This window comes from Engraulis encrasicolus, chromosome 17 (assembly GCF_034702125.1).
Source record: "Engraulis encrasicolus isolate BLACKSEA-1 chromosome 17, IST_EnEncr_1.0, whole genome shotgun sequence".
In the NCBI taxonomy this organism is placed as follows: Eukaryota; Metazoa; Chordata; class Actinopteri; order Clupeiformes; family Engraulidae; genus Engraulis; species Engraulis encrasicolus.
The window spans coordinates 19634567-19656662 of NC_085873.1; the positions used below are offsets into that span (position 1 = coordinate 19634567).

Genomic DNA, 22096 nt, shown 5'->3' on the forward strand with positions numbered 1-22096 from the left:
GCGCTCCAGGGCCCCCTGGCTTTGGGCGTGATATGCAGTGGACAGGTTTTGCTGAACACCCAACTGTCGGAGAACTTCGGCAAAAAACTTGGAAGTGAAATTACTACCTCTGTCCGACTGAATTACTCTCGGCAGACCGAAGACCGAAATGAACTGACTAAGAGCCTTGACCACAGCTCTAGAGGTAATTGAGCGCAGCGGATAAGCAGCCGGGTACCGTGTAGCTTGACACATTACGGTCAGGAGATATTCACTCCCATTCTTGGAGCGAGGCATCGGACCAACGCAGTCAATTATGAGATGTTCAAACGGAAAACATGTCGGTGCAATAGGGCGTAAAGGGGCTGGTTTTAGGACCACATTCGGTTTTCCCGTCAACTGACATGTATCGCACGTCCTGACATAGGCAGAGACATCACGCTTAACACCCGGCCAGAAAAAATATCTTAACACGCGATCATATGTTTTTCTGACCCCTGCGTGACCAGCCAAATTATCATGCGCGGTTTGGAGAACAGAGTTTCGAAGCTTGTCGGGAACAACAACTTGGATTATCGGGTCACCCACTAGATGACCGTTGTGAGGCGACCACTTACGCAGCAAAACATTATCCTTGATGAAGTATCCCCTAGCTTTACTACGTATGTCTTCATCACTGTCCACAAACGCGTACAATGTTTTGAGCGTCTCGTCATGGCGTTGTGCGCTAATCAAATCATCACGAGTAATCGGACAAGGGTAACCAGCCAGCGAAAAGGGTTTTTCCATCGCGGGAAGCTCAGCTCCACCAGCCTTCAGGCTGGCGGCGCGGGTCATCACACACGAAGGAAACACCTCAGGAAAACGCGCCCCACACTCGTCCCCAACAGAATGTGGAACGACGATCATAAATTGAAGCCGCTGGCGCAAGCGCAGAATTGGACGAAGGGCGAATGGCAACAGACTGCAGGCGATGGGTAACCTCCCATTCATCCGCCAGCGCGGCCGCCTGCGAAGCTTTTGTCACGCCACGCTCCATAATAAATGTAGCAATCGTTGGAGGCAGAGTTTGCTTAAATTGTTCCAATAATACCAAGTCGACCAATGCGTCCAGCGACTCAGCACTAGCGGATCTGCGCCAACGACCAAACTGTAAGGTCAACTCACGAACGAACTCCGTATGAGATTGCGTCCCCCCCTTACGCATGGTTCGAAACTGGTGCCTATAAACCTCAGGCACCAGCTCGTACTCATTCAGCACAGCGGCTTTGACTTTAGCATAATCTTTACGGTCCTCCCCGGAAAGAGACGAGCACGCCCGTTGCGCCCGACCAGTCAATACGCTCTGGAGAAGCAGTGTCTTTTCTATACCAGACCACGCATGCGCATCAGCCACACATTCAAACAAATCAAAAAACGCGTCTACGTCTGACTCATTGAAGTGTGGGACCAAGCGGAGATTTTTCGCTACATTCAATGTGGCCGACGAGGCGGAGTCAGAAGGAACAGGTTGGGCAGGCTGGCCTGAGAGTTTACCTTCTCTAATTAGATCCAGACGCTGCTGTTCAATATCCAACTTTTTCGCCTCCAAATGCAGGCGGTCAGCGTCACTGTCCCTAATAAATTTAAGGCGCTCTAGCTCCGCCTCGCGTTGAAAAGCGAGTAATTCTTTCTGCTCATCAAATGACAACCCACCCATGACAGCTGGGACTGACGAAGGCGAGGGTGGTTTCGCAACAGGGAACCCCTGCTGAACCGACGGAGGTGAATCCGTCGCCTCAGCAGACGGAAGCGACAACACCTTCTGAGCCACTAAACCGGCGATAACAACGACACGAATTTGGTCCTTCACACGACGTTCAACTAGGGGCACAGATATATTGTAAGCCCCTGCGAGCTCCAACAGGTGTTCCTTAGTCATAAGGTCAAGGAGCGCCAACGACGGAGATTTAACAAATTCAGCTACAATTTGGGCCGCCATCGCAACGCAAAAAAAAACACAACCTCAACGTAACCGGAAAAAAATGCCACCCCCCAGCAGTAGAACACACAGCACTCACGATATAATTCACCGCTCAACCTTCCAGACGCCCACTAAACCCCCCAGCCCACTAATAGTAGATCCTGACTCTTCAGGCGGCGTAAGGCCGGGGATTTTAAGCACTGAACTCGTAAGCGTAAAGAAGCTGCCAATGCTTGACAACTCTTGGCTTCGAAAGTGCCCCCGAGACAACTGCTCTAAGCCCCGTACCGCCACAAAAACAAAAAATGCACGCTAAGCGCACACTACACCTGTCCTGGGCGAATGGAAAGCAGAAACATATAACTGCGTATCCCACTACTGGAGGACAACACCCAAAGAAAACGCACTAGGCAACGGAATAACCAATAAGGCAATGTAAACTTAATAACAATCAGCGGAAAAGAGAGAGAGAAAAAAAAACGACTACTACTGCCCCATAGTAACTTGACTCCGGCCCCACCGACAATACGGCCAAAGATCACATATACACACACACGACAACTCAAACCAGAGGTTTTAACGAGCCCCCATGTGTTACACTCTGAAGAGGGCAAATAACACAAGGAGGCGCGCAAGTCAAGTTTGTTTTGCCTTTTACTATGATTTAAAGTAGGGCAGCAGAGCAACAACACAAAGCAACAGAAAAACAATGAAAAAGACGAGGTTGAGAGAGCCGGCCCTCCAGCTTTGAAGTCCTCGTCTGAGGCACGCAGCTGAGAGGGGGAAAAGCGACCAGCAAAAGGACCCAAAGCCTCCGCGCTCGCGGCTCTCCGCAAGTAGAGCAGCCCGATGGTTTTGTATGCTCAGGAGGGCCTCGCGTCCAATCAGCAGCCAGCAATCACGGGACCCGATGAGTGAACGCACCTGCACACAAACACTAGGCAGCAGTCATGCAGTGCAACTGATTTAGGCAGTCACACGCCCATAGCTGGGCGTGACAGTTACTTACTGGATTAAGAAATTTCAGGTTTGTCTAATTATGCTCAACCAGAGTATTCCATGGACACTAGTTAATGTACTCTCATCCAGGAGACTACAATTATCAAATGATCATAATATTGCACATATTGCAGACACTTGAGTTTCTCTGTGGTTTTGGATAGTTCGGTTTATAAATTCAAGAGAGCAGTGTGATGGACTGGTTCCATGCCACAGTTGTCTCAGTCATGGTGGGGAATGGGAGGTGCCACAATAACATGGTAGCTACCTCTTTTGTGGTGATGAATGGAGGGGCGGGATCATGGTAGTGTGGGTAGGGTGACAGTAACTTACTGTGGTGTGGCCACAGTAAACTACTGTGAGAAATCACAGTAAACTGTGAGGATGGCCACAGTAAACTACTGTGAAATGAATGCAATTAGTAGCCAGTAAGTGGCTGTGACATCACAGGAATTTTTTTTACTGTGTGGAAAACATTTTTTTCCTCCAAAGATTAGAAATTAGAGGCCAAATAAACTTACGCTTACACACACAAGCGCACGTGCACGGACGCACGCGCGGACGCGCGGACGCACGCACGTACGCACGCACACACACACGCACGCACGCACGCACATACACACACAATATGAATGTTAGTTTGGTACTTTCGAACGCAGTTACAATTCGACGGAGAGTTCAAGAAAAGTTTGCCTTTGAATTGACCAGTTAGTGTTCTTGCCAGTTCTGCTCTGTCAGCGAATTTCAGCGGTCCCTGCTGGTCTGGTCCGTCTTTGGTGAGCTATTTGCTTTGCTTTGCTTTTATGTGTGTGTGTGTGTGTGTGCCTGCGTGCGAGTGTGCGTCCCTGCGTGCGTGCGTGCGTGCGTGTGTGTGTCTGTGTGTGTGTGTGTGTGTGTGTGCGTGTGTGTGTGTTTTCAGCACATTGATTAACCATGACTGCCTGTAGGGCGGCTCCCAGCATTCTGGAACACTGGAGACTCTTTGCAAATGAGAACTGACCGACTGGCGGCTTCTCTTGTGCCATGGTGTACCGTGTATGTGTTTTAGAAATGCATACAGTGTGTGTTTTAACAGGAAGTGCTTCTGGTGGTGCTGGGAGTGGGAACGCAGTTGGTGAAAAGTTTTGAATATAGTTTTTTTTAATATATTTGTGCATAATAAGGTTTCATAATCAGGGCGTTTCAACTGTAGCTTCAAGGACAAACACAGTTTAGCAGAACAGATGGAGATTTACATATGCGCTGAGTATGAATGTATAAATCAATAATATAATAAAGTTTGTGGCCGGCGTACTGCACAGAGCAGTGACATCTATAATGCTAATGAGGCGAACAGGTGATCACTTGGTAAGTTCATTTTGATGTCAATGATGACAATTTGGTCTGATCAAAGTTGCAAATACTGTACTGCCAGGCTTTTTTCGATGAATCCCTGCAATAACAACAAAGGGTCTATCTATCGTCTGACTGAAGGTCACTATGATACTGATTTTTAAAGGGGTGATACAGTCTGTTCATTTAGCCATGTCAGAGAAGTTGTCAGTTCAGTAAGAACACAGGCTCAATCTAGCACAGCTAGATACACGGCTAGATACACCCTATGTGACAAGCAAATTGTTTTTTTGGGAAGTTTTTGAAGGCTTGTCAAAGAATTGCACCTATTGAGGTAGATAGACTGTGTTTCTACTGGAGAACACTAAATGCCTAAGAAGAACCCAACAGAAACTTGATTCAGCCTGTAGCAAAATTGCCCCACTGGGACTTGAACCCGGACCTTCAGAGGTACCACACTTGGGCTCTGATCGCTACACCAAAGAGCCAGCCTAGTTGTACAGAGGTCTACTGGTTACTCGGATAAGGTACATCTGTTGGAAGGATACTGAGTTTCTTTTTTTTTTTACTTCTCTTTGTTAGAGCATTCACTGTGTGTGCAACTGGCCCCCTTTCACCCTCTATAAGCCAGTGGAGAAAAGAAGCTCTTCTCTTGCAGCTCAAGGAACTGCTTGCCTTTCATTTTTGCTCAGAATGAAGTGTGTGTGTTTGTGTGTGAGAGAGAGAGAGAGAGAGAGAGAGAGAGAGAGAGAGAGAGAGAGAGAGAGAGAGAGAGAGAGAGAGAGCAAGCATGTGTGTGTGTGTGCATGCCTGCCTACATGCCTGCGTGTGTGTGTGTGTGTGTGCTTGTTAGCATGGATGACGCTATGGTGGGGAAAAGTGTTACAGATTCTAAGGGCCCAAGCACTCTCATCACTGACAGAGGGCCTAAAGGGGGCCCAAAATTCATGGGGCCCAACATTTCTGGTGGCGCCCCTACTTGTTAGTGTGTAGGGTAGGGTGTCTTATAGAATTAGTTACAACAGGACGTTTTTTTTTAATTAGTTACAACAGCAGCCATGTTCACACATAACATATGTGGTTTACACTAGGGGTGGGGTGGAGGGCCATTTGCGGCCCTTGAGGCCATTTTATCCAGCCCCCAATAGCCTATCATTTAAATGTTATGCAACCTCACATGACATATTTTGTAAAGGAATCTTAGAAAATACATTTGCAATACAATTAAGCTATATTCAGGGGACCGAGAGAAGGTGGGGTCTGTTTTAAAGGTGGATGCTTTCAATATAGGCCTAAAGTGCAAGGGGAAATCCTGGTTTGTGTTCATAGTATGACCCTCGGAGGACTTTTTACAGGCCTTGGATGAATTTGAAGTGGCCCCTCGAATGTAAAAGGTTCCCCACCCCTGGTTTACACCATAACATACAAAATAAATAACATACAATGCATAACATATACAGTATATTAATATATATTTGCTAATACTGTATACAGTAGAGTAGTGTTTCCCAAACTAGGGTATGCGTACCCCTAGGGGTACGCAACGTCATTGCAAGGGGTACGGGAAAAGATTTGGAATTTAAAAGAAAAAAAATGCAGGAAGAAAAAAAATCAAATGGCAAAGAATAGTGGCAACGTAGGCTTAATACAATAAAAAAGTAACCCTGCAATCAGTCCCAGCACTTTACTATGCATGTACAAAGTTGTAGGTGAGGGGGAAAAAACTAATAAATGCGAATGTAGGAAACGCCATGTTCTCATTGCGCGTCTGCTCGCATGGTCATAGGAGGGAAAATGTATGCCTAGTCTGGCATAACCAATAGGCCTACATTTTTTAAAATGTGCTAGGCCTACATAAATATATAATGAACACTTCATGACAGTCATCTACATTACGCCAAGTATAGGGCTCCTGCAACAAGACGTGTTTTTTTTTTTTCTAAAGCGGTTCACCTGCTGGCACGTACGGACCACTTTGTTGTTTGATTTGTGCGCGTACAGAAGGCAGCATTTTCCCTCCGAATTGAAATGCGCAAATCTCTTGTCCACAACAAAGGAGTAATTTCCATCCGTCATTGTGAATGCTGCGTGCGTGCCTGGCCGCTATAGCTAGCACTCTCTTTCGCGCAAATTGGGCTATGGCTGGATAAGAGCACTTGGTGACCGTGGTGACCGTGTCGTCAAATCACTTTCGTTTAACCTGGCGCGGTCAAACGGGCAAGGAACACTGAACATGGATAAAACCAGAGCAGTCACGTTGGAAAGCTGTAGGACTAAGTCAGAGATTAAAGCAAAAAAAAGTCATCTGACTGAACTTTTTTACCGGTTAGGTACCCGATCGAGTATCACTCCGTAACCCTACGAAAACCAATGTAGCCAGGCTTTGCCCTCATAACGAAACATACACTGGTTTTATGCAAGGAATGGTGCCAGAGCCAGCAATAGGCATGGGCAGACAGGGCAGTCGCCTAGAGCAGAATAGACCTATGTCTTGAGGGCGCCAGTAATACCAAAAAGTGCCACAAAATCAGAACTTCAACCAACATAAAACTTTACACTTCACATTAACAATGAATATTCATTATACACTCAGTAGGCCTATATACACTCTCAGTATGAATGTACCTGTAGGTACTAGATCAGATGTGCTCAATCAGATGTAGGCCTACAATGCTATGTTTACAGATGCCAATTTCTAAGTACAAGAAAAAGGAAAGAGGGAAAGGGGGCAGGCCTAGGCCACCAGATTGACTGGAACTGGCCGAGAATGGAGGGATAATGGATATATCAGACTGCAAACATTGAACTGCAATTTGGGGCATGTTTTGGTTATTTCCTCTTATTTCTACCCATTGTTTATGAATTGTTCACAACATTATGCAGAATGGATTCACAATGAGTGTTGCTTCAAAATGGTCTAGCTGATATCACAGAATTATTGACTTGGAATTGCAATGCGTTGATACAGTGATCCCATTATGTTTTTTTTTGTAGTAGTAGTAGTAGGCTATATTTTGTCTTGTTCTGGTGAAAGCACTGGTGCGCATTGTTTGCAGTATTTCTGACATTTAAAAAATAATGCACTGGTCATAGCAATCAGAGGGAGAAAACTAGTTGTTGGTTATTTTGTATGATTTTCACTATTCATCCTGTTACAGATAACTTGACGTTGACGTTTACAAACAGGGTGCGGTAGTCTACCTCTTGTGTTCTACCGTTTTGAAAACCTATGGCTACGTGTAGCCTACTTTTTTGCTTCTCGATGTGCGGTGACAGGCACACGCTTACCATTGATTTAAAAAAACGTCCCCGATTCCTACACGCACCCGTGTTCTCTCCTACAAGCTGACACGACACAAGCAGACACGACACAGTCACAGACATACGTCTATCGAAAGTAACACACTTTCCCAAGCTTGCCGCGTAACTTTCCACTCGAATCAAGGCAAATCACCCACCTATCAGTCTTGAGTGCGCAAATAACTGAACTCAAACGAAGCGTATAGTCCGAGAAGATACGTTGAGCCACTCAAAAACAAGCACACACACAACTGTTGCTGCACACTATTCCAGTTAGCAAAAATAGCATCACACAGTAGCCTACAACAAGCCTTGAAAGTGAAACAAACACCGAAACGGCATTTATTGACCATGAGTCCACCCATCAGAACACTGCTTCCCAGAACAAGACATACAATATTGGCTCTGCCAGGGATAGCCTCCGTGACCCCTGTAAAATGCAACCCATTTTTAACTTATTTCTTAAATATATATCGACAACAACAAAGTTAATATGCTATGATTACAGGTGAGACTGTAAATTGTCAGAAAGACAACTAGAGCTAGTTCTACACGTAGCCAGGCAAACACGCTAAACTTTGAGGATGAAACGCATGGTATTACGCATGGTATATCCTAGCTAGCTGCCAATGATAGCCGTCCCATTGGGGCTATGAATAATGTTAGTAAAAGTCACAATGCTTAAAAGGAAAACCCTTCATGAAAAGGACATCATGCGCAGTCGAAGTAAACTATTCTTTTTTTTTCTAACTATCCACCACGGCAGGTGCAATGATAATGGAAACATACGTGTCCTACCTTCTTCCAGCTATGCATTCCATGCATATGCATTATTATTAGCCCATATTGGAATATCAGTCCAACTCGTTTAATGATGGTCATTGCACTTTAAAGACATAGTATTACACTTATCTTCTTTTCTGCCATCAGCAACAATGTTGGCTATTTGTTTTTTTAATCTCTCGCGCAACTGATTTGTTGACCGCTCGTGTACTTTTTTTTTTTGGAACACGGAAGACGATGGCTCAAAACTACTGAGTGAATCTGTTGTATGACACCACCGGTGGTGGCGTGTATAACTAAATCCGTACACCAAACACACCTTTCCTCCCCTTCTCATGACCAGGAGTGCTCTCGATTTGAGTTCAGTTGGAAAGTAAAAATTGTAAATTAATTGACATGAATTATAAGGACGGAAATCCGTCCAAACGAAAATCCAGTTGACGGAAATCCGTCATAGCGACGGAAAACTTTAATCCCTGCTAAGTTGGAAAACTACTTTCTGTCTCTCCCTCTCCTTCTCTCTTCCTTGCGCGATTGACAGTATTGATTGACAGCTGAGACCTCCGTTCTACAGGCGACGTGGTGTTTTATAGATAACAATCTCGTCGTCTTTTATATTCACAAGAGCACCAAAATTAATATAATTTCTGAGCATTATTCAGCAAGCACCCTTCACAACAGGAAATATGTGAAGTCCATCCTCGTTACATTGAATGCTGATCATGAGCCGTTAATATTAAAGCCGGCTGACGGCGCGGGAGAACAAGAATAAAACTATGTCTACTTTCGAAAGCGACCCCTCCCTCTGCTTTTATTTGTGTTGCTTTTGACAAGCCTGAAAATTAATCGCCGACACAGGCAGGCTATGTGTAGCAGATGACTGACATTAACCAGGATTTCAGTCACAAGAGTTCCTGTCACGCACCCTCTTCAACTGGATGCAGAGCTCCACAGTTTTTTTGTGCTTGGTGTTTTTGGGTTTTTTTTTGGGGGGGGGGGGTCTACGCGGATGGACATGAAGTGCTCCAAGGGGTACGTCATGTGAAAAAGTTTGGGAAGCACTGCAGTAGAGTAAACACATCCACTGACCCAAAATCAACTAGGATCTGGATTTCATCAGGCCTTCCTCTTTTGTCTTCTTCTTCATCATCATCATCACACACACACACACACACACACACACACACACACACACACACACACACACACACACACACACACACACACACACACACACACACACACACACACACACACACACACACACACACACACACACACACACACACACACACACACACACACACACACCATACCCCCCTCTCACACATGCACAAGTACCCCCCCACCCCCAACACACAGACAGACAGACAGACAGACACACACACACACACACACACACACACACACACACACACACACACACACACACACACACACACACACACGCACACACACACACACACACACACACCATACCCCCCTCTCACACATGCACAAGTACCCCCCCCCACCCCCAACACACAGACACACAGACAGACAGACAGACAGACAGACAGACAGACACACACACACACACACACACACACACACACACACACACACACACACACACACACACACACACACACACACACACACACACACACAGTACACACACACACACACTAGCCCTACCACTACCCCCAATACCCTTGTTTGCTACAATACATCCCATGGTTTTTGTGGCATTTAGCTGCGGCCACCATGCTAATATTCTTTGTCAGTTTTTAAAGGCCACCCTATCTTGACTGTGCCTGGCACACACCTACTACATGCACACGCACGCACGCACGCACGCACGCACGCACGCACGCACAAACGCACACACACATGCACGCACGCACACTCACACACAAACACGCACACACGCACACACACACAGACGTGCACGCGCACACACACACACACACACACACACACACACACACACACACACACACACACACACAGGCACATCCCGCTGCGTGTCTCTTAGACATGCCTGTCCTGTCACACACACATGACTAGCTGTTCAGCAGCTAGTAAGAGAAGGGCACACACACACACACACACACACACGCACGCACGCACGCACGCACGCACGCACACTCACTCACACACAAACACGCACACACGCACACACACAGACATGCACACACACAGACATGCACACACACACACACACACACACACACACACACACACACACACACGCACACACGCACACACGCACACACACATTCAGTAGGTAATTAAATGGCAAGGCTGGGCATTTATTTATTTGTTTCTTTATTTATTGTGTTTATGTTTTCAGCTCTTAAAGGCTGAATAGGCGAGCACTAGGAGGGCAGAGGAGGCCATTCAGGCAGAGAGAAAGAAGCTGTGTTTGCCTCTGATCTGGCGTGTGTGTGTGTGTGTGTGTGTGTGTGTGTGTGTGTGTGTGTGTGTGTGTGTGTGTGTGTGTGTGTGTGTGTGTGTGTGTGTGTGTGTGTGTGTGTGTGTTTGTTTGTGTGTCTGTTTTCACTCCCTGCCTCTTCTTTTTCTCCTTTTTACTTTTCAATGTGCTCCCCTTACATTTTCACTCAGTCCTTTCTTTCTTTCTTTCTTTCTTTCTTTCTTTCTTTCTTTCTTTCTTTCTTTCTTTCTTTCTATTTTTCTGTCTTTCTTTTCTTTCTTTCTTTCTTTCTTTCTTTCTTTCTTTCTTGTCATTATTGTATGCGTTCACTCTCTCTCGCCTTCTGTCAATATCTCACTTTCTATCACCATCCTTTTCTCTCTCTCTCTCTCTCTCTCTCTCTCTCTCTCTCTCTCTCTCTCTCATCCTTCGTCTTTTTCGTCCATCCATCCTCCTCTCTGCAGTAGGCAATTGGACTCCAACGCTTTGGGCTTTTCATTAATTCTTGCATCGTCACCCACTGCCTCTCGCTCTGTCTGCCTGCCTGCTCTCCCCTCTCCTCTACCACCTTTCCTCTCCTCTCTCCTCCTCTCCTCCCCTCTCTCCTCCTCTCCCATCTCTCTCTCTCTCTCTCTCTCTCTCTCTCTCTCTGCCTGCCTGTCTTCTCTCCTCTCTCCTCTCTCCATCGCCTCCTCTCCATCTTTGACAGTTTGTTTATTTCATTTTGTTGGAAGAGAGAGAATACCACTCTGGTACGTCAGACTGCTCTGTTTTCAGGTTTTTTTTGTTATTGTTGTTGTTGTTATTCTTCCCACCTCCAAACCTGATCTAAACGCGATTGATTGCCAAAATTATTCTCTCTTCTTGCCCCTCTTTCTACGGTATCTCTCCCTTTACATGGCTCTACTGTTATCTTTTTCTCATATTTCAGTTCTTAGCTTTTCAGTCTTTTGTCACAGATTTCTGGCCCACTGCTTGCTATATACACATATAAGAGGAGCAATAGTTACACACAGTAGTTTGCTGTTCAGTGTCTGTCTTGATCCTCTCCCTTTGGCGTCGATTTTTATTTTTTACAGTGTCTCTATTTTGTTTTTGATATGATTGAAATCATAATTGAGCCCCCACATCACAGAGTTGGATTGAGCCCTCCTTGCTTTTGGAAAACAGCATGCGGTGTTCAATCCACTGTCTTCTCTATTTACATCACTTACCTTTTTTTGCTTTATTGCTCATTTTTGGAGAAATTTTGATTTAAACAAAATGTAAACTCGTATGTCGTATACGTTTGTAGGCTATATGCATGTCTGGTCCACTCCTGTTGTCAGTGGGCAACAGCACGAGTCAGTTAGAATCCCGTGCCACGCATGTCTTTTGCCCTCCAATTCCTCCCTACTAATTAAATCACTTTCTGAGTTGTTTGTTTGTTTTATTATTTGTTTATTATTATGATTTATTATTGTTTCTTTAATTTTGGAGCATTTTGATACTAATATAATGTAAACGAGTTTCACATCACACATACTATATATTTCTGTCCCAGTCCTGGAGGTCTATGGAGGACAGCAGTTAGTTAGTTCGTTAGTATGCTGTAGAGTAGCTTCGGTCTCTGATGCACTATATCAATCCCTCTGGTTTATGTCAGGCAACTCGCCTGTAGCCACAGGCTACACAGCTGTTCTCGCAAATGTTCTCGCATGACCCTGTTTGTTTGCTTGTTTCTCTCTGTTTTTTAGTTTTTTAATGTGGAGGGATTAACAGATTTGTGTATGTGGAACCTTGTTTATCGGGAGAAAGTGTTTCAAAGAAAGTGAAACTTGTCTCATTATTTATGACAAATTGTTGTTTTTTTGTTCTTTTGTGCTTTTGCCACCCCTGCAGTCTCCGTAGTGTTGCACCACTACGGTATCTAATGTGCCCTTAACGTGACACTAGCTTGTTTGGAGAAGCAGACAAGGCCTTTAATTTATGCTCCTATATTCTCCATATATGCTTACACATGTGCTGTAAGTATCACCAGGCCCACAAAGGAGCATAATTGGGCAAAATCGCACGTTCCACTGTTTTATTTTCGCTCCGTTGGGTGTTATCGGATGGAAGGTGATTAAACATTTTCTTAACCCCCTAGTCTTGAAGTCAAGGCAAGCAAAGCCAAGAATAAACAACTTGTCATTAGATTTTTGTTTTATTTTATTTATGTATTGGTGCTACTGTCAAATTATGGGTTTAATGTATAATGCTGTGGTTTATGTTTTGCTTTGCTGTTTGTGATATATTTTTTAATGTATTTCTGAAATCATTTATTTTAGTGTTTTATATGTGTTGTCCTAAAACAGTTATGATGAAACTGAAATCAGGGTCCGTTGTTCTCATGGTCTCAGTGATGAATATACAATATACTGTATTGCGAAAAGTATTGACTAACCTTCCTTGACTCACACATGAACTTAACTGCCATCCCATTCCTAACCCTTGGGGTTCAAAATGATTTCGGTCCACCTTTAACTGTAAAGCCTCAACTCTTCTTAGAAGGCTACATGAAGTATGTTTTGACAATTATTCGAAAAGTGCATCGGTGAGGTCAAGGCAGCTTGGCGAATACTTTTGGCAATATAGTGTATTATACTTCTGCTCAAAGCTTCCCTCCCCTTGCATCAATTTATTTTATTATTTTTTTGCCAGCTGCTGTATTACTCAGAGTTCCTCGAAGACGGAACATGACATTACATGACATGAACTGGCCTTCACTCCAAAATAAAGTAGCCTAGATGGTTGTGTGACTAACCCAAATTATGTGACATTACATTGCCTTTAGCCAGTGGTGTACTCTACTTTTTTATGGTGGGTATACTGTATATTTGAGCATTTTTTGAAGTGGGTATACTGTATATATTTGTGCTATTCAAAACAATGGATCAATCAATTTGTAGTGGGTATACTGAAATCCCTGAATGTATACCCGCGTTCTACATAGACTACACCACTGCCTTTAGCAGAAGCCTTTATAAAGCGACATACAAAAGATGACATAAAGAACATCACAGTCTTATGTGTGGGTGAAATACAGTATAGGAGCAGGCACAAGAAGGCTATTGCAGAAGGGTTTTAGACGGATATGTGAAGAACTGCCCACACTGAAGGTGACATATAAGTTAACCCTGTAAGAAGGAAGGATTTCCTGCACAATTCTTCCAGAACTGTACTTCATCATTCTACAGGTCCCATTGAACTCTATGTTGAAAACACACACTGTGCTCATGACTTTATAATCAGAAGAAATACCAAAAGTCTAATCACATAGGCCTATGTGATGGTAATGATTTCAAACTGCAGTTGTGTTGCTTATGCTAACCTTGACATGTCAGTACCCAACAACAACACAACAGATAGTCATCAAAGAGAAGAGTCTTTGCTTGCTTCTTGAAATATTGTAAGTTAACTTGGGGAGAGTGGAAATACAAGAAATCTCCTTATTCTGGTCTCTGAGAGTTAAAACCTCTGTGTTGAGACAGGTCCGTAGGATATTATCCCAATAAGGTTCTCATTCAAGTGTAAAAAAAAAAGATCTGATCTCCTAGGCAAATAAAAGATATGCCCTTTAACATAGTGATTTATCAGTAAATTTACCTTGTTCTCTGAGTTTATAAACCCAGGTAAGGTAATAAAGGGATCACTGCAGACATGTCTACACAATGCTCGGTATACCATGAGCAATGCCTTATCTCTGGATTTCATATCACCCTCTTATCATTCTCCTCTTAGTCATTGCCATCAAGCATTCCCCTCCTGGACATTACCATTTTAATCCCAAACACCAACACACACCGCACCACGCACCATGCAAAACGCACCACGCACCACGCACCACGCACCACACACCGCACCTGTCTGAGATGGCGTTTCCTGACTACGCTACCTACGTCAGCGGTCTCACAGGCTTGGCCGTTATGCGTCATGCAGCATATACAGTACGCGTATCTCAGATATGATCTTATTTTCGTGATGCCGTTGTTGTCGTTGTTGTTGCATTATTTATTTGCTTGCAAGTATGCGGCAGAAATGTCAGAGTGTGTGAGTCACGGGAGAACCATCTGGGCATTACATTCCCTTACGGAAGGAAAATATACTGCAATATACTACAATTTATACTGCAATACATTAGAAAATATATCACAATATATCACAAACACGCTCATATATTTGAAAATATATAGCAATATATTATTGAACATCATATTACTATATATTGATCAATATATTTTAAAATATATGGCTGGCAAAACAAAACTGTATTCCACTATTCTGTCTGTATTTCTTGATGTTTTTAGTTCAGCAAGCGCATTTGCAATACATTGGACATTTACTCGACATTATAAAGTCATTTTAGGTGGACCATATATGGCCATATATAATAATATATTGATCAATATACAGGAGTCTCTGATTGAATCATCTCAGCTCTCATATCACGTATGACGCGCCTACGTCACGTCGTCTCAACCTGAAGCTAAAGTGGCGAGAGAGCCGTCTCGGCTCGAGCGCGGTCCGGATTTTAGCTCCACATTGTTCGCCAGCCAGACTCCCCACCACAGTGACACAAACCAACCAGGCGCCTCGAGGTAAGTTATAAAGTGTAATTTGTTAACATAAATATACAAGCATATAGTCTGAAACGTCTACAGTGGTTGATGTGCAAAGTTTAGCCAAAGTGGTTGTCGAAGTTGGATGTTTGTTCATTTTTTCCCCCAAGGACTAGAAATACGTTATTTTTTTGAATTTCCCGCGCTACCAAGCTATTGTACTACTAGCGATATTTGCGTTGTCGAAATGGTGTGTAGTTCTCATTGACAGTAGGTCTGGTTCTACACATCTTGAAAACGTAAACGCAATACTTGGGTCGATATTATATGGTTGTAGTGGTCAATTTCAGGTGAGCCCACTTTATTTGGCTTGTCAGAGAACGTTAGAACATCTATATCTGGCTAATACTGCTGAGCCCCAACGTCAGCCTAGAAAGCCAGGCCTCATTTAATTAGCCGCCTAGCTTACTCGGCTAAAGCAAGGGAATCAAAGCAGAAGTGAGTGCGACAAGATCTAAATGCACATCGCTAACTTGCTTAAAAAAATGGGCACTTCAGTAAAGTTAAAACGAGGCAATGTCCTGCATTATTTTTGGTAAAGCATAGCTGTTGCTGCTTCGGTTTCCCATTGTGGTAACATCAATAGGTTTTTTTGAGTAACTTGCTCACACGAACTAACTGCACTGTACCAGTTCTTGTAGAGGTATTGTTAGAGGTTAACGAAGCCTTGTCGTCAAATTGGTGAATTTCAAAACGGTAGCCTACACGTCGTTGTCTTCAGCTACTCTGTGATAGTTCGGAGTTTGCTTTGCTCACAGCAATTGCATTCATTGAGTCATGTTGGTGTTCATGTTTACTCTTAAACGAATGCGCGAGTCATTCTTGTTCATCGGAATTCATTCTCGCCAGTTACATGCATGAGTTTAAGTCTTCCTTCGCTTCATCATTTCATAAAAGAGTGCCTTCGTGCCTTTAAGAAACAGACGTGCAACTGTTAACGATGCTGGCTGCTGTGATTTCAATGTCTTGTCTTCCCTGTTGTCGGGACGAGACACAGAGTGCCACTACGACGCTCTGCGACTGCGAGCTAGAATGCTGTAGCACCAGTCTACCGAACTCCCTCCCCCCCCCCCCCCAGATTTAGCTCACAATTCTGACAATGATATAGAAGTGATGAGCTTGGTGGGTATCCTTGTGCCTATTTAAGGTTAAGTGTGTGAGTGAATGTTAATTTTCTGTTGCTCTTTTAACTTTTTTTGCAGAGGTTGCTGGAGAGGTATGCAGCAATGGTCTGGAGGAAAAAAATAGTCACATGGACTGGTGTGCATTCCAGTACTTGAAATGGTAAGCAATACTGTGCCTTTACTATGCTCACTCACTGGTGATCATGCACTAAATGGGGAATACATCTATCTGAACTTTGGGAGGAGGTTCAGACTCCCTTGGTGCAAATATAATCGTTTCAAAAAAATCCTTTATACCTCATTCAATCAAGCTACTGAATAAACTGGGAATAAGAGAGATTGAGTGGGACAAAATGGACCTCTGCAGCTAGTGTTGGTACTGCTGGTGGGGATGGAAGCTAGGGTAAAAGTTGGGAGGGGGATATGTAGACATGAATGTATCCCTGTTTTTATTATTTTTATGTTAATTATGGAATGGATGTAACCTAGTTATTTATTGCAGGGTGAAGGTGTGGTTGGTTGTAGGACGGTGTATGTGTGTGTGGGGGGGGGGGTACTGAGACTGGATGGGTCAGGGGCAGTGGGTTAGGACATCCAGATTTAGAGTTTACTTGAGCTACATTATTAACTGCACATTGAATGTGTGAAACTTGCTGATGTAACATGTTACATTTAAGGGTTCATTGGGCTAAATGTGGTTAAAATCATTGACCTGGGTTTACAAAGCTGGGCAATGTTGGGCACTTGTTTCAGACTATTGAAAGGAAGGAGTATGAGAATGTAACACAATGCTTAACATGGAAAAATAAAACCCTTCATGAACAAACGGTGTATTTGGCCCCAAAACTAGTGGCATACCCTTCAAGTTTCAACTGCATTGGTTCAAACACAATTTCAGCGTTCTGTGCACCTGTTCCATTTTTTCTAACAAGAAGTACACTTGTTACATTACATTTAGCTGACACTTTAATCCAGAGTGACTTGAAAGAGGTCATTAGAGCATGAACTACTATTTGGCGGAAATCACTGCTGAAAAACCTGGGTCTGTGAAGAGGGGAATGGACTTACTTTTCATTGTAGGTGGTGTGGTGTTTTATACTCCTCTTACCCTCTGGCTTTTCACTTGCTATGTGGACTCTGTACGAGCATTGGTATTCAGTCAAGAGACAAATAAATGTTTCCCAAATCATTTACAGGACTTTGGTCCCTATATTCTCGCTAGCTTAGCAACATTCTTCCTCTGAGGATATGTAAAACAAAACAAAAAATGAATAATAAGATATTTTACACACCCAGGTCAACAATTTTAAGTGTTACCCCTAAATAGTTGCCTGCCCTTTTAAAGATGCACCGTTTAGGATTGTTCCCAGATTAGTTATTTGTGACTATGCTGCTCATGAAAACTACTACTACCTAATCGACTGCACAGCCATGGAGAAGATTAATCTTTCCATGATTGAATGGTGTAATATTCCCAGCCATAGTGAATACTCTGTTCTGAAATTGATGGTTATGGTAAGCATGTAAGCAGGTGGGGGGTTGGGGTGTTGTCGAGCAATGTTGCCATCGAAACCCAAGTTTTTGTTTGTCCAGTTAAATAGTTGGCGTAAAGGGCAGAATGAAATCCTCGTGCATTTCCTCCCGACAATTATATGTTCTCATATACTGTTTTTATGGACATGCATGGCTCTGCTGTCAAGTGTTTACCTACAAGTACAATGTTGTAACATAACTCCATGAAATAACTTTCATTTGAAACCTCTCCCACTTGCTACCGCTTCATGGGACAAAGTTCAGTTTTAGTTACAATCCAGTTCCACATATTCCAGGTGACCTGTTTTTACCTGTCCAATTCAGCCTGGTGATTCGATGGTGGAACGATCACATGGTTGAATTAGACAGGTAAAACAAGGCCATTTGGAATGTGTGGCCCTAGATTGTAACTGAAACTGAACTTTTTCCCATCACTACGTTTCATTTGATATCTTTCAGCCGAGCCCAACTTTCCCGCCCGCTCGCCTCGCTTGTCTACGTCACCAGCCTCTGCTTCCTTGTCGCTTCCTAACGGAAAAAGAAATGGAACGTCTCGCCTGCACAATGGGTTAGAGAGTTAACATTCTTTTTACTTTACTTTTGCAGATGCTGTTGCTCAGGCACATCCAGGTGCGAGGATGGGGGAGATCCGGATGTCGCTAAATAAAAGAATCTGTGAACTGCTTCACCAAGAGAAAAAGAAGTCCATGGACAGGCCTATGAGCCCTCTTGTTGACCTTGAGTGACTGAGGCTGCGGGCGGTCTGCCCCTGAATTCACCTTCACTTTCACTTTTTTTTTCTCTTAAATATATCTGAAGGGGTGTGTGTGTGTGTGTGCACGCGGGTGTGTGTGTGTGTGGGCGCGGGCACGCGTATGTGTTTATGTGTGCGCGCGTGTGTGTGCACGCGTGCATGTGTGCCAGTGCTTTATGTGAGGTGTTTCGCTTACCGGCCACAGCCACAGTTTTTGTTTTGTTTTCTTTTTGTTTTATTTGGGTTTTTTTTTTTTTTTTTTTGGGTTTTTTTTTTTTTTTTGAATATTTCTGCATTTACATTAAGTACAAATTACTGGCCAAAGTGGGAGACTGAAATTGTTACTGGCCAGTGGCCACAGGCAAGTTTCACCAGCATTTTGGACTGTTGGCCGTGTCGTTGTCAAGTCGTTTCCCTGCCTGTCTGCCTCTGTCTCTGCATGTGTGAGCGGTGGTGTTAAAGGGTCGGTTTGGTTTCATGTTTTTAATAAACAATGTCAACAGTTGAATGAATTGAATTGATGTTTGGTCTACTTCATAAATGCCTTGTATAAAGTACGTTACAGTATATTGTGTAGTGTAGTGTAATGCAATACATAAGTCAATATATGATTTAATTAATAAGCCATATACTATGGGATATAATCCAATATATGCAACAGTATACTTTACAGTATAATGCAATACATAAATCAATATATGATTCATCAATAAGCCATATATTATGGGGTATAATTCCATATATGCAGTAATATACTGTACAGTATAATGCAATACATTATTCAATATATGATTCATCAGTAAGCCATATATTATGGGGTATAATTCAATATATGCAGTAATATACTGTACAGTATAATGCAATACATAAATCAATATATGAAGAGTTCAGATGCAAAACCCCCTAAGTGCCTTTTCAGAAAATAATCTTAATTCATTTTTATTTAATACAAAGCTGTCAAAATTGCATATTTTTAAATTGTATTTATGTAATATAACTATTTACATGTATTATCAAGTACATGAATGTAAACCAAACCAACAATGGGGTTCTCTAAAAATATAGAAGTGCAGGTCTTCAGAAATGGAGTTAGGGGGTTTTGCATCTGAACTCTTCATATGATTCATCAATAAGCCATATACTATGGGGTATAATTCAATATATGCAACAATATATTGTACAGTATAATACAATACATAAATCAATATATGATTTATCAATAAGTCATATACTATATGGGATATAATTCCATATATCCAACAATATATTTCACAGTATAATGCAATACATAAGTCAATATACGAAAACGGCAATAATGTCTATATTCTCGTATACCGCAAAATATATCACTTTATATTGTGCAATATACTGCTGTACAATATAAAATGATATATTGGCAAACAATATATTGTAGTATATTATAATATATTTTCATTTCATATATTCAAAAATATATTTTCCTTCCGTAAGGGTTGCTATGCAGACCTCAGGGAAGCTGGCAGGGGCTGGACAAAGGGATCAATTGTCCCGGGCCCAGGGAGAGAGAAGGGAGCCCAGAATCTGGTACTGATTACATTTTATGCATTGGGTGGGGGGTGTTGGGTGGGTTTTCTAATTATTTCGTCCTGGACCCAGCCAGAGCTGTCAGGCTATGCCGAACAGGCAGCAGGGGTGGCAGGCGTTGGCAGGCATTGGCATGACGATAGCAGGCGTTGGTAGGAGGCGTCGGGTGTGAAATGGATTGGCACTCCCTTGGCAATCTGGATTTATTTATTAATTCATTTATGTATTTTATTATTATTTATGTATTGTTTACTGTTATATATTGGCCATTGGGAGGTTTCATGCCTCAGCCAGTCCACTGAGTGAAATAGGGCTCGAGCTAAAACGTAAAGCCTACAACAGACATACCCCCCCCCCCTTTGGAAACCAACTAAATCATTTTTGTTGGATATCAAATATATGTGCACAACATGTATGATCTCATACTTACAAATGTCAATTTGTACTACAGTCTCACTTTTTCAGCATGGGTAGCAGGTGTTAGCAGGAGGCATTGGAGGATGTGTGAAATGGATCAGAGCTTGCTATCCAACCTTTTTATTTATTGGACACTGGATGCCCCAGACAGGGAAATATGGATCCACCTCCATCTCAAACCCACACAGTAAAATATTGCAGCCAGTTAAACATAAAAAAGTAAGTTGCCCTGTTGCCTTAAGTTTTGAAGTTAACTCAACTTGAGAAAGCCTCGAGTTGATTTTACAGGTAGTCTCAAGTTGAGAAGAAGAGTTGTTACAAACTTAAGGCAGCAGGGGAACTTACTTCTTTACATTTAAATCACTTGTAATGTTTTACAGTGCAGTGCTTCCAGCTGTCCCAGTTTTCCCCGATTATCCTGGTTTTTAATGGTCTGTCCTGTGGAAAGTTTATCTGGAAAAAGGATAAATTATTATTGGAATGTCCAATATTTTTTGAGACAAGTGACCTCATAGGGTCACAAATGAAAACCAATAGCTCAAAAAAAAAGAAATAAAACCGTGTTCGGTCACTTCCAAATAAAGAAACAACAACAGGATGTATCAATTTGAATCATAAAATGGCCATTGGCAATACAGTGCCACCTTGTCAAATGTGTAGTCATAGTATGAGTCGATGTACATCGAGCATGATGTAACATCTCAAAACTATAAATAGCCATCTGTAATACAGGGTCACCTTGTCAAAATTCATTCAACATGAACTGATATTTGGCCTGAATCTATAACAACAGAACTAAACAAAAGATAGAGATAGTAGTAAAGCCAAGCTAAAGCGCCTTACATTACATTACATTACATTACACTTAGCTGGTGCTTTTATCCAAAGTGACTTACAGTTGTTTTACAGGGTATTGGATACAGTCCCTGGAGCATTGTGGGGTTAGGCGCCTTGGATGGAAGTGTAGGGAGGGATAAGTGTGGGATTCGAACCGGCAGCCCTCTGATCTTATAGGTACACTGTGCAGGAAATGGTCAAAACAGGTACTGCAACTAGGCTGCTCATTGAAACTGGATTGACTATTGCCAAATTTGATCTGTTCATGAAAGTTTACTAAGTAATGGACTAATATTTTCTACTATGGCCCAAGTAAAGTCATTTTTGCAGCTGAAAATGTCTATTTCTGGACATTCTAAATGGCGGACCATGGAGAAGAACCCCCTTTTCATGTATGAAAATGGCAATTTTCCCAGTCATAATGAATACTTATATTTGATGGTGGTGGTAAGTACT

At 42.8% G+C, this 22096-nt stretch overlaps 1 protein-coding gene and 1 long non-coding RNA gene across 2 annotated transcripts in view; both read left to right on the forward strand.

Moving 5' to 3' along the window:
- LOC134467651 (protein shisa-6-like) overlaps nucleotides 1-22096 on the forward strand; it is a 177216-nt gene that overhangs the window by 119384 nt on the left and 35736 nt on the right. The gene's annotated exons all lie outside the window — the stretch shown is intronic.
- On the forward strand, nucleotides 15342-18859 carry LOC134467928 (uncharacterized). Its single transcript, XR_010038664.1, has 3 exons — nucleotides 15342-15391; nucleotides 16615-16696; nucleotides 18676-18859. It is a non-coding gene; the product is annotated as an uncharacterized LOC134467928 (long non-coding RNA).